At 39.4% G+C, this 14549-nt stretch overlaps 1 protein-coding gene across 1 annotated transcript in view; it reads right to left on the bottom strand.

The window, feature by feature from the left end:
• Mipep (mitochondrial intermediate peptidase) overlaps nt 1-14549 on the bottom strand; it is a 108099-nt gene that overhangs the window by 57009 nt on the left and 36541 nt on the right. The window lies entirely within an intron of this gene.

Genomic DNA, 14549 nt, shown 5'->3' with positions numbered 1-14549 from the left:
CATCCAATGCAGTGAAACAAGGGAATGAACACTTGAGCCATATGTAACACAGTAATAACTTCCATTATATTGAAAAATAACCAAAGCCTGTGTGAAGGCGATTACTCTCTCACCTCATAAGCAGCTGCCTGTTGACCAGAATCTACTTTAAGCTCCCTGATTTCCATACTAGAAAATTCTTCCCCCACTGATCTCTGGGTGTAGTGACAGGTAGCTTCTTAGTTTTTCTTAGAATCCACTCACTGCTGTACTTGTGGAAGACTAAAAAGAATCCTACTGGCATGTGGAGAATGTGTTGCAGAGAACACGTCAGGGCTTTAAGCACCCCACCCCTGACCTTAGGGCAGTAGCTTCTGTCATCTGGTTCATACAGAAATCCCATTTATTCCATGAACCTTCTTACTACTGGAGAATCACACCTGTCTAAACACAAAACTCCATCACTGAGACTCATCATAGCAGAAAGGAAAGAAGTTTTGAAGCCAGAAAAAACATTAAATTTGAATTCTAACTATGCCACTTACCAACTTAGATGCAAAATGCCATTTATTAAGCTTCTCTAAGCCATATTTTCCTCATCTGAGAAATGTTTAAATTATCTTTTCCCAGGACTGGATGAAAAATCAAACAAAATGGTACACTTTAAAACACTTGGGCTGAGTGACCAGTAGCTAGGTTTGTGCTAGAAATGTCTTGGGATATTAGGGCGCCATGTAGGAATAAGGACATCAACTCCAAAGGACCTCAGGAAAGCAAAGTTTATGCACATGGCATGTTACTGATAAGAAGTATACTGGATGGATGGTCAACCCAAGTTTTAGTCCAGGTTTAACCTCTTTAACACAGTAGTATCTCTCATGCTGACTGGTCAGAACTAGGTTCACAATCTTGCCCAATTGGCTAGTTTGAAGAGAGCCAAAAATTCTTTTTTTTTTTTTTAAACAGTATGTGGCTTAATTATCTGGAGTAGGGAAGAACTAACATTCAATGAATTCATAACAGGATGTCTTAGTTAACAGGAACCAGGTGCACAGCTGTAATCCTAGCTACTCACGAGGCTGAGATCTAAGGACTCAGGTTCAAAACCAGCCCGAGCAGTCTGTAAGACTTTTATCCAAATTAACTACCAGAAAATCAGAAGTGGCACAGTGGCTCAAAGTGGTAGAATGCTAGCTTTGAGCAAAAAAGTTTAGGGGTAGCACACAGACCCTGAGTTCAAGGCGACAAAAAAAAAAGAAAAATCAACAGATGTCATTGTTCTATTTTCAAGGTGTTGTGGAACTCTAGCATGTTCTCAAACTCGTTTGAAACTGGCTGGGTACTGACTGAAAGCAGACGCTGCATTAGGAGAAGAAAGCAAGAAGAGTCAGAGCTCCGCCCAGCAGCCCTGAGATCAAGGCTGCTGCACTGGGCTAGGAGATACAACCATGAGGACAAGGGATCACCCTCCCAGGATTAAAGAAGGGATAAAGCAATGGAGGAACTTAGGGGACACTGACTGCGTACTTGCCAGCTTTGCCATGCACGGACTCCCAGCACTCCTTCACGCTTTCAATTCCAATGCCAGAACCCAATTATGCGCTCTCCCCTTCCCACATAAAAAGGACTAAAAAGTTGACCCCCTTCTCATGGTCTCTAGCTCATTCATGCCTATACACGCATATATATGAACAACACTGAACCAAGTCCATGGAACCCAGAGCAAGTGGAGACTGGCAACAACTGAGAGCTTCTTGGAAAGACAAGATGCTGGCTGGCCCTGTTCCACAGCCACTAACTCAGAATCTGTTTTAAGCAGAACCCCAGGCAATTTTATGCATGTTAAGGTCTGAGATTGCTCTGACTTACAGAAAACACAACCATCACCATGACTTGAACAGCAATGGAGAGTAAGATGAGATGTCAGTCTTACAAGCACACCAACTCATGCAGGAGACAGCATTGCACAGAAGGCAAGACGGGCCTAGGGGCAAGGGGACATGCTTAGGTTTCTTGCTGAAGTCTCCAGGAATCCTGTTTCATTCATTTGTGGAATGAGCATTTAAAAAGGCCCCAAACTAACAATTCAATCAGCTTGTGACAGAGTTTTAACCACATGGAAGCCACAGGTTCCCACACTCAATAATAAACACTAAGCATTGTTGGGGCTCTGTCTGTCCCCTAGTCAGAACTGCTGGCTTAGGCAGTGGATCACATGGTCAGCCTGGTCATCATTAATACACTTACTCTACTGACGACACAGTCTATACTTTCCTAACCCAGCCAGGAGAGGAAGCTGATGACTTTGGTTTGGACATAAACACATCTCGAGTGTTAACTAACCATATACATGAAAAAAAAACACACTAAAATAATAATTACTCTGCCATTATACAGCACAGCACTATGACTAGATTTTACAAGTGAGTATCACCAGATTTTACAAGTGGTAGCTCACATCTGTAGTACTAGCTATTCAGAGATCTAAGGATCAAGGTTCAAAGCCAGCTTGGACAAGAAAATCCCCAAGACTCTCCCATTAACCAAAAAAAAAAAAAAAAAAAAAAAAAAAAATCCCCACAGAAGTGGAGGTATGGCTCAAGTAGGATAGTGCCAGCCTTAAGTGAAAAAACTAAAGGACAGTGCCTAGGCCCTTAGTTTAAGCTCCAGCATTAAAAAAAAAAAAAAAAGGAATCTCAAAAAATATAAATGTAAGGTCCTAGATGGTAGCCAGCTGGCAGATGATAAAAGAGCTAGAGAGTTCCATAAATATGGAATGAAAACTGTTAACTTCTGTAACATCCAGGTACATGAAGATAATTTACTCACTTGGCAAGGGCTTGTTGTTCCTGACAATCTTCCATATAATAAAGCGCCTTCAGAATCAAAATCAATGTTCCAGCAGAATATCACTGTGATTCAAATCCCTGAAGATCTTGCTGGGTACTGGTGGCTCACACCTGTTATCCTAGCTACTCAGGAGACTGAAATCTGAAGACAGCAGCTCAAAGCTAGTCTGGACAGGAAAGTCTGTGAGACTCTTTAAATAACTACGAAAAAGCCAAAAGTGGAGCTGTGGCCCAAGAATTAGAGCACTAGTCTTGAACTGAAAAGGGGACAGCACCCACACCTTAAGTTCAAGCTGCAGTATCAACACACACAGAGACACATACATATGCAAATAAATATAAATAAGATATAAAGATGTTTCACACCAACATTGATGAAAAGGGAAGGTCTGCTTGATGTCATTAGGTTGAGAACCAGAAGCCAGCAACTGAGATTGACCAAGTAACCCAGTTCTTCATGGAAGTGGTGAACACCCTGGGTCCAACCTAGCAGAAGAATACTCTAAGGACCACAAAAGACTTCTGTAAGAACACTGAAGACTAGTAAAGAATATGGGTGAAAGTGACCCATGTACTAAAAGCTGCCATGAATGAGTCCAACAAATGTTAGCAGAAACTCCAAGCATTACATTCAGGCCCCACAAAGTGGATTCTGGGCAAAATAAATATGTGCCAAGATCTGTATGTTAGTTCTAAGGCTATACTTTACTCAATCTAAAGGAGTCTGGGTAACCTGTTTAAAAAAAAAAAAAGATTTAAAATTTCATGTTACACACACACACTCACGCACATCCTAACAAGTTTGGAATAATTTGAATTCTCTCAATATTTAGCCACGAGCTTAATTTATAACCATGTAACCTTATAAACCTGCCAGATCTTTCCTATCATCTCATAATCTCATAATCTAAGATTATACCAAAAGTCTGACATCAGATTTTTAGAGCCAAGTCACTATCATAAAATAGCTTGATTTATTGATGACTACTTGGAAAATTTATGATGACAGAAGCAGCATAAATATGCAAAGTAGACTTAAAAGATAACTTAAATGACTTGGATGAAATCCAAGACGAAACAATTACCAAATACACAATCTACTCAAGTATGGATGGAAAACACTGTTGACATACCAGGCTCTAACAAATATCATCAACTGCAAAGAGCGAAACCAGACAGACAAGCTAACTAGATATCAATAGCAAAAAGAAAATAACTCCCTGTGAAGGTAAGTTTGAAAGTACATTTTTTAAATAAGCCTTTGGTCAAAAAATAAATTGTACTTTGTACTAAAACTCAATACTATTTGAAAGCTGCTGTACAATGCAGCTCTAATATTACATCATAAAATTTAAAGTTGACAGTATTAGATTTAAAATCTGTATGTTAAATAAGACTTAAGAATTGGCTCTGTGTCCACTTTGAAAAAGTGGGTCAGTGGAAAAAGAAAAAGCTAATAGCAAAGCAGTATGCAGGTTCTTCAAAAGACTAAACATATGACACACCAATTCCACTCCTGGACATTTATCCAATAGAACACAAACAAGGGCACACGAAAGCTACCAGCACAACCATATTTACTCTAGCATTATTATGCCAAAATATGCTTAAATCAGCTCAAATGCCTTTCAGTGAATGAACAGAACAAGAATATGTGGTGTATATATACATAATATAATTCTACTTATCCATCAGAAGAATAATACTATACCATTTGTAAGGAAATGGAAAGTCTTGGAAAAAATAATAAACGAAGTAAGTCAGACTCAGAGAAAGAGGCTGCTGACTTCCCTCATTTGTGGTAAGCTAATAAATCTGCAACTAAACACATTGGATGGTCAAACAAACAAACAAAAACCACTGAGACATGATAACTTCTACAAGAGTCTAGGCATTCACATACAGTGAGACCAAAGGAGGATATTCTTAGAAGAACACAAAGGCAAAATATCTGTGTGCAACTAATCATATAAAATAATATTTATCAAAATGAACTCCAGGAACTGGACACATGGGGATGTTTCTCCATTGTTGTTTTTGTTTTCTTTTCTTTTTAGCTCATTTATTCATTTATCTGTGTTTGGGACCATAAAGAGAGGCACAGAAATGGAGAAGCATGGGTGAATAAATGCAGCAGTGGCACTAGACACTATGTTCAAAGTGAACTATACAACTTGTAGGTGGGAAAAGGAAAAAACTGGGAGAAAGCAAGAGGGAAAGGAAACATTGTTCAAAAAACAAATACACTCTTTAACTTTTATAACTGTTAACCCCTTTGTATATCACCTTTATAATAAAAATGCATGAAAAACAGATTTTTTTAAGCCATAGCTACTGATAAGTTAAACTAAAGAGATACCAGTTAATTATAATTACTTCTTTGCACAAACATAGGAAGAAAGACAAACTTCCATGATGCAACATTAAAAAAATTTTGGCTTACCAACCCTCAGTTGATGAGTGGATCAACAAGTTGTGGTATTTGTACACAATGGAATTCTATGCTGCTGTCAGAAAGAATGACATCGACCCATTTGTTAGGAAATGGAAAAGACTTAGAGGCCGGGAGTTTGGCCTAGTGGTTAAAGTGCTTGCCTAGCATGCAAGAAGACCCGGGTTCGATTCCTCGGTACCACATACATAGAAAAAAGCCGGAAGTGGTGCTGAGGCTCAAGTGGTAGAGCTCTAGCCTTGAGAAAGTCCAAGGACAGTGCTCAGGCCCTGAGCTCAAGCCCAGGACTGGCAAAAAAAAAAAAAAAAAAAGACTTAGAAAAAATCATATTAAGTGAAGTAAGCCAGACTCAAAGGAACTTAGGCTCAATGGTTTCCCTCATTTGTCATAATCAGTAGAAACCTTGTGCTCTACTAGCAGAGATCTGCAATAGAGCAAAACCTTGATACATAAGGCCATATAGTACAAAGCTAATTGAAAGGACCTCCAGGATATTGAAACAAAAGCCATATAATGAATGATTGTTGTCCTTAATGTACTATGTTATCCCTCATCTCCTTTGCTGTCCCTTGGTTATCTCATATTGTTACAGTATCTCACTTTGTTATCTGATATATTGAATTTATTTGTATTTGGTTATTTGAAATTTGATAGGGAAGGGGGGAAAACCAATACGGGGAGTGGGTGGTGGGTGGGGGGAGGGTAATGGGTACCAAGACATGTGAAAGGGTATCAATGTATGTGAATTAATGCACCTTCTATCTGGCAAATATCATGTAACCCTTTTATTAATTACAATAAAAAATATAAAAAGTTTTGGCTTTTTTTTTTTTCCTTTTTGCCAGTCCTGGGGACTGAACTCAGGGACTAAACACTATTCTTGAGCTTTCCTCAAGGGTAGTGTTCTGTCACTTGATCAAAAAGCACCACTTCCGGCTTTTCCATGTATGTGGTACTGAGGAATCAAACCTGGGTCTTCATGCATGCTAAGCAAGCACTCTACCATTAGGCCAAACCCCCATCCCCTAAAAACTTTTAAAAAGTAATTACTAGGAATGAGATCACAGGACAATTTAAGGACATAATTACACATTTAAGCAGAATTTGAGAGATAAAAGACTACTATAAATAATTTTATGTCAATAAACTTAAGAACTTGGATTAAATGAATCTCTAGAAAATAACCATTTAGCAAAGCTTATTATGAAAGGAAGGCCCAAGAATCTGAGAGCTATTAAAGGACTGGATAGGGAACGGGGGGAAAACAAGATGAGGGGTGGGGGAGGGAAATGGGGACCAAGACATGTGAAGGGGTATCAATGTATGGGAATTAATGCACCATCTATCTGGAAAATATCATGTAACCCTTCTATTAATTACAATAAAAAATATATGAAAAAAATAAAGGACAAGATATTCTAAAAAAAAAAAACAAAAACAAAAAATCCTTCTGCCTGGTGCTGTGCAATCCTAGCTACTCAGGAGGCTGAGATCGAGGTTCAAAGCCTGGGCACTAAAGTCCATGAGACTCCTACCTCCAATTAACCACTAGAAAAACCGGAAGTGGCACCGTGGCTCAAAAGGTAGGGTGGTAGCCTTGAGCCAAGAGCTCAGGGACAGCGCCCAGGTCCAGAGTCCAAGCCCAATGACTGACAAAAAAAAATCTTCCCACAGCCAGAGACCAATGGCTCACACCTGTAAACACTATCTACTCAGCCCAGGCAGAGGCTCTCATTTCCAATTAACTGGCAAATATCTGGAAGTAGAGTTGTGGCTCAAGTGGTAGAATGCCATCACAGAGTGGAAAAGCTAAGTCTTGCCCAGGCTCTGAATTTAATCTCCTTCTACTCAAATGCTTCCACAAAAGAAGAGGTTCTAGAAAGTGAAGTATTGGTGTGTGTATGCACACATACACATACATATACACACACACACACACACACACACACACACACGCACGCACACACAAACTTCCCACAGAGAAAATAAACTGTGAAATGTTTTATAGAATGTTGACAGATTTGGGGCTGGGAGTTTGGCCTAGTGGTTAAAGTGCTTGCCTAGCATGCACGAAGACCCAGGTTCAATTCCTCAGTACCATATACATAGAAAAAAGCTGGAAGTAGTGCTGAAGCTCAAGTGGTAGAGCTCTAGCCTTGAGAAAGTCCAAGGACAGTGCTCAGGCCCTGAACTCAAACCCAGGAATGGCAAAAAAAAAAAAAAAAAAAAAAGTATCTTGATAGATTTAAGTAACAGCTGGTTACAATTAAAAAAAAACTTGTAGAGAAAAGGCAACACACACCAACTCTTTTTGAAATTTTATATATATATATATATATATATTGCCAACAAAGAAAAAGAAGACAAGAAAAATCATTACCAAGCTCTCATAAACACAAAATATTAGCCCATACAAATCAGCTCTGTAGTAAAAAGTAATAAAAATTCAGGGCCATGCTTATTTTATCCTAGAATTCAAACATGGTTTATGTTAATGTTTAATATTTAACATTTACTGCATTAATAAATTAAGGCAAAAGAACAGTCTAATGCCTCAAAAGACGGAAGAAAGAAATCTGATTAAAAAGTGATAATCAATGATTAAAGATAAATTTTGCAAACTGGAAATAGAAAGGAGTTTTCTTTTCCAGCATCTCCACCAAACCTTTCAATTAAAAAGTCAAGATAATCAGGCCTGGTGGCATAGGGCTTAATCCTAGTACTCTAGAGGGAGAATACCTATAGTTCAAAGTCAGCCTATGTTACACAGTGAAAACCTATCTCAAAACAAAAGAAAAGAGGGGAAAGAGAGAAAAAGCCAGCTCAGGATCAAGGTAAGTAAACACCTATGGCTTCTACTCAATGGCTTCCACCAGAGAGGTGTTAGAAAGTACAAGAAAACAAAGATACATGGGTTGAAAAAAAATGCAAGTTCTAGCTGGGTACCAGTGACACAACTAGAAGCTGACACCTGAGCATTGCAGGAAAGCATAAGACTCCTATCTCCAATTAATCACTAAAAAGTAGGAAGTTAGAGCTGTGGCTTAAGTGCTAGAGTGCCACACAGCCTTGAGTGAAAAACCTAAGGGACAGTGCCTAGGCCCTGACTTTCAGCCCTAGTACTAGTATCCCCCTTCCCCGCAAAGGGGGAAAAAAAAAGTGACATCATTCCCAGCAGAGATTAACGACTTCTAAAATTTGACAGGCAAGTTACTAAAATTATTAATAAGAAAATTTAGCAAGCAGCTAAAAATAAGATCAACCAATACACAATAAAGAACAAGCTCCATTTTTAAACACCAGCAACAAACATGACTTTTTATACCATTTATAGTAGTATACCAGGGCTTTTAGTACTAAGTCTAACACAAATTGAAAAAGACTCTTGGAAAGAAAACATTAAAACATGACATGCTTTTTTGTTGTTGTTGTTGGTAGTGAGGCTTGAACTCTGGGCCTGAGTTCTGTCGCTAGCTCTTCAACTCAAGGCTAGTGCTCTACCACACAGCACCACTGACTTGATCTTTCTTTCTTTCTTTCTTTCTTTCCTTCCTTCCTTCCTTCCTTCCTTCCTTCCTTCCTTCCTTCCTTCCTTCTTTCTTTCTTTCTTTCTTTCTTTCTTTCTTTCTTTCTTTTGCCAGTCCTGGTGCTTGAACTCAGGGACTGAGCACTGTTCTTGGGCTTTCTCAGGGTTAGAGCCCTACCACCTGAGCCACAGCACCACTTCCAGCCTTTTTTGTGTATGTGGTACTGAGGAATCAAACTCAGGTCTTCATGTATGCTAGGCAAGCACTCTTACCACTAGGCCACATTCCTGGCCCTGACTTGGTCTTTTTTTAAAGAATTCATTAACATTGATTTTTACATCGTATTTCAAATGATATATTTAACAAACAAGTATTCTAGAAGGGAATCTCTATATATAATTACTGGCACTTAGATTTTAGAACATAATTAAATTAGGCTGAGGGTTTGTATGTCATAGATACATATCAATCTATGTAATAAAACATTATGTCTATAGAGTCATAAGTTTTTATGTCTATGTATTTGTGTTTATATTTCCAGTACCATGTCCATAGCATTGGGTATGCAAATATTGAGTCCTTGGTCTTGTACTGTTTGGATCTAATAGCCACATATTAAGGATACCATGCGCCTTTTGTTCCTTTGGTCTTGACTTGTCTCAACACGATCTGTTCTAGATTCATCCACTTCCATGAAAATGCCATTATTCTATCTTGTCTGTCGGCTATGTTATATATAATATATATATTATATACATAATATATATACATATATATAATATATATTATATATATAATATATATACACCACATTTTCTGTATCCATTCATCTGCAGTAGGGCATCTGGATTGTTTCCATCGCCTGGTTATTGTGAATAGTGCAGGTGACTTGGATCTTTTTTAAAAAATCTAACAGAGAGATGTCATGGTCATGTATTTGAGACTCAACATTCAGAAATATTGGCTCTCTCCAAATTGATACCCACTCCCAACCAAAGACTTAAAAGAGAACACTACTTGATTCTATAATGTAAATGGGAACAACCAGTCTCAAGATTAAAAATTTTTTTGAAGAAGTACAAACTGAAGAGGCTAATCAGCCTCAAAACTACAGTTACCAAGACAATGTGGCATGGCTCCAAAACAATATCCAGCCCCGGGACATCACAGGTTCACCAAAGCAGCCCCAGACTAGATGACTTTGTGGAGTAAATGCCAGCAGACTACCTACCCAGGTGCTGGTACCTGTATCTAAAAGGTTTGGATATCTTCAGTACCTGCCTATCAGCTTGAAGATCAATTTATAATAGATTCAACTTCAGTGCTGATGTTGCAATGAGTTTGACTTCAACTTTGCTGTAACTTGTTGTGGCAGTTTTGAATCTCAAACAGCACTCTGGCATCCTGTTATCTGGCATCTGTTATCAGTGGGGTGATAGAGTGAGTCTAATCTGATAAACATATTCCTTTCTCCTGCCACAAGGAATTCACTGTCTCTGCTGGCTCACTCTAGCTCAAACCATATCCTTAGAGGAGCTAATCAGTGACTAAAGATCACCACACATTCTCCAAGAGCTCCCTCAACTGTATTTTGTAATATTAGAAAAAAAAATCCTTTCCTAAAATGTAAACAGACCAAAAATTAAGCCTAAAAAAATACAGCCCCGTTATTTCCCTCTCTATGGACTTAAACAGTTTTTTTCAGATTTTTTTTTTTTTTACAAAGATTAGGGTTTTAGGTAATTAATTCCTTATCCTTAGGGCTAGGAGTACCCTTTATTTAAAGAGAGAAAGAACCCCAAACCATTTGGTGCCTTAATTAGTGACAAGAAAAGGCAAGCTCTCATGAAGCTTAAAGCATTTATGCTTCTCTTGCCTACAGGCACACTTTCAGTTCCCCATGAAAGCACAAAATTATTTTAAATTCCTTAGAGACTGTGTCTGCAAGTCTCTTCAGGAAACTGGACATGACTTCTGACTCTGACGGTGGAATTAACTGAAAGAAGTGTAATGCTTTCTTCCTACCTCATCTATCTTGGGTCTTATTATTGTTGCTTGCAACTGTCTAGTTCAGGAATTAAGCACACGGCTATAGAGAGGCTCTCTTCTAAATTTGGACATTAATTTATCCACCAAGTAGTAACTCTAGCCCTCCGTTCTCCATTCCTTTACTTGTTCTGAAAAGAGATGTCAATGTTTTAAACTGATATTAGCAATAGTGATGAGGTTGGTTCAAGATTTAGCTTAAAAAACAAACAATAACTACAAATTGAAAGTCTTGAGGTCACTGCAGTCCTTGTTAGGTGTGTGTCAAGCATTGTGTTCTTCACTCCCAGATGGCTCCTTTGCTATTGATGCTGGGTTCTCTAGAGGCCTGAACTTCTCTCCCTGTAAGGAGCAACTTAAGAGCTGCTTTTGCAGAACCTGTGAATTAATTAGAAGATACACACACACACACACACACACACACACACACACACACACACAGAGTTTTCCTCTGTGCTCTTTGATCTGACCCATTCCTGATGAAGTCACTTTATAACCACCTTGGTCTCCAGGAAGAACAGGATTCACCAATAAGCTTCTTGGGACAAAAGTGGAACTGCCTCTCATCAGGCAAAGCTATCTTATTATCTTGAAGAGAAAGCCAAAAGCTACAGAAAGCTATCAGCCTCTCATGTCAAAGCATGAGCTAATGGTCCAGCAGACCTTGATTGTGACCAGGGACTGTTTTAATTACTATGCATACCCTTCTCATCCTATGCCCCCAATTCTCTCTATAACCTGAAGCCAATGTCTATACCTGTGAAGACAGTTGAAGATGTAATAATGTGCTATCTTCTTTCCCATGGCTGTCCTGGAATAAATCTTTCTCTGCCTTCACTTGTCTATTTGGCAACTGGAGACAAGTGGCCAAAGCTATTGTGGGATTCCTGAACTCTGGCCTGGGATCTGAAAGTTCAGTTTCATTGCTAGGACATTTCCTATCTGCTCAGCCTTCTACCAGTGTAGCTTGCTATGTATTCCCCTATCTGCAGTACCTATTCCACTCTGACAGTTCACTACTACAAGTCTGGGGCAATAATGATGGTCACTGATCAGCACTCTGCTGCAGCATCTTTGATTTGCCCTTCTCCCCTGCTCTGTTATTTAAGTAGCCTCTGGTCCTTCTAGGTAAGTATGATAGGGCTGTTGCATCCTGTCTCTAACCACCTTCACAGAAAGGGCTGTGTCAGCCTTGCTGTTGGGCTGATGTCTGTGAGGTTCATGGGATCACTGTTAAAGGCCACCCTGGAATGAAAGGAAGCTGGAGAACAGGGCAGAGGTGTGTGAGAGCCAGGATCAGAAGGAAGACACAGAAGGATCTGGGACAACAAAGCCTTAGATAAGTCATCCTGAAAAAGTAATCCAGTGACCATGACATGCTGTCCATGAGCTAGGGATAAAGGGTGTGTGGAAAGAAGACTAAAGACAGGGGCTCCAAGACTAGGGCTGGGACCTGGTGGCTCTCAGATGCAGGTGGTAGTTATGGTCCATGAATGTAGGACTCTGCTCACTGCCTTGAGAGCTTCTCTCAGACTCCAAGCTCATCCCTTTCCCATTTATGTTCTTGGAAATCAGGGTCATTTCCCCCAAACTGTGATGTCACTCCCCATTTAAACATCTACAGTGCTACCCCCCAAAGGATGCACATGAGGGCTGTATGAGGACCAGCCCTAACCCTGCCTCCCCAGCCACACTCACTGCCCAGCCAGGCCCCCATAAGCCATCTGAAGATCTCTCCAAGCTTCATAGGGGCTTTTCCTTCTGGCCATTTGTTCTGACTGTGGCTCTGATTCAGTTCTCCCAAGAATTATAATCCTTAGTCCTGGGATGACAGTGTGGCTGTCAGATGTAGGGACTGATACACTGCATACATTCCACAGACACGTCCTATTTGCAATGGAGGATCTTTAATGAAATGGCTGCTAGGAGCAGACTGGCAAACTGTTCATACTTTCCAAGACTGTGCTCCTCCAATACCACCTCTCCAAGGACCCCTGGCAGCTAGATGGGTTCTTGCTGCTACTGTGCATGCATGGCCACGGGCTCCACTCCAGCAAGCCTCTGTAGGGAATTCCTAATTATCTGCTAGCCCCACAACATGCAGCAATGGCTGAGCTATCTTGTTATTTGGTGTCCTTACCAGATGTAGCTCTTCACTATTGACCACATCTACATATCCCCCAAAACAGTTCTCAAGTTGATGGATGCACAATTTATTCCATCACAGGTATTTTAACTGTGCTGAAATAAGATTTTTCATCTTCAATGAGATAAGATTATAATGATGACTCATTCAAATTATTTACCCAGAAACTCATCCATTATGAGTTGACAAATTAACCATACCCAATGGTTAATTTCCAATTAACCATACCCAGCAAAAACCTGGAAGTGAAGATGTGTGATAGAAGTGCCAACCCTTGAATGACATTTAAAAAAAAAAAAGGAGATCCCAGTTTAACCTGCAGTATTGGCAGGTATGCATGTCTACCATCCCTGACAACCTGATCAAATTTGAACCTGGAGACATGACCAGAAAAAGTGGCAAATAAATCTGGTTGCAGCTTTGGGGTTTTTCCCCCCAATTCTATTCATTTCATTTAATTTCTCACAACTGTTTACTTTTGGGATCTTTGCTTATTGTTGTTTTGGGGATTTGGGGTTTTTCATTGTAATGTATAGAGGGATCACAGTTATATTTGCCAGATAGTAGGTACATTACTTCTCACACACTGATACCCCTTCTCATGTTTTTGTCCTCATTTACCTCCCCATCCCCTCCCAATCATCTTGCTTTCCCCCCTTCCCTTTCCTGTTTCAAATAAACAAATAAACATATATACAATATACCAGGTAATTAAGTCAGATACTGGAAAAATATGAGATTAACCAAAGGGCAACAAAAGAGAAGAGAAATACCATAGTACATTAAGAACAACAATCATACAAGACAAAGCTCTTGTTTCCATATTCTGGAGATCCTTTCATTTAGCCTCATCCTATATAACCTTATGTATCTAGGTTGTGTGCTATTGTAATCCTCTGCTAATAAAGTCCTAGGTATATACTAATTATTACCAATGAGGGAAACAATTGAGCCTATGTTCCTTTGGGTCTGGCTTATGTAACTTAATATGATTTTTTTCTAAGTCTTTCCATTTCCTTACAAATGGGGCGATGTCGTTCTTCCTGATGGTGGCATAGAATTCCATTGTGTATAAATACCACATCTTCGTGATCCAATCATCTACTGAGGGACACCTGGGTTGGTTCCATATCTTTGCCATGGTAAATAGTGCTGCAATGAACATCATTGTGCTGGTGGCTTTAGTATGTCCTTGTTTCTGGACAATTGGGTAAATGCCAAGGAGTGGAATTGCTGGGTCATATGTACATACATGAAGAGGGGACAGCATAATGTGAACTTACACTTGCAGCTAAAACTAAATATAAGGTAATCCTCATTCTAATTTAAAAATCTTTAAAGTTACAATGTATCAAGTAAATCTAAACCTTGAAGTTAAGGGATTTTTCATGCTTAGCATGATATAGGTAATAAAGCGGCTTGTGCCTGTAATCCTAACAACTCAACTTCAGTTGATAGTCTCTGCCAACCTAGGCAGGAAAGTCCATGAGACTCTAATTAACCACCAAAAAAGCTAGAAGTGGACTTGTGCCTCACTAACCTTCAGCAAA

The sequence above is a fragment of the Megascapheus bottae genome, chromosome 11 (genome assembly GCF_031878675.1).
Source record: "Megascapheus bottae isolate mThoBot1 chromosome 11, mThoBot2.hap1, whole genome shotgun sequence".
Lineage (NCBI taxonomy): Eukaryota > Metazoa > Chordata > Mammalia > Rodentia > Geomyidae > Megascapheus > Megascapheus bottae.
This window is presented reverse-complemented; position numbering and strand designations above follow the sequence as displayed.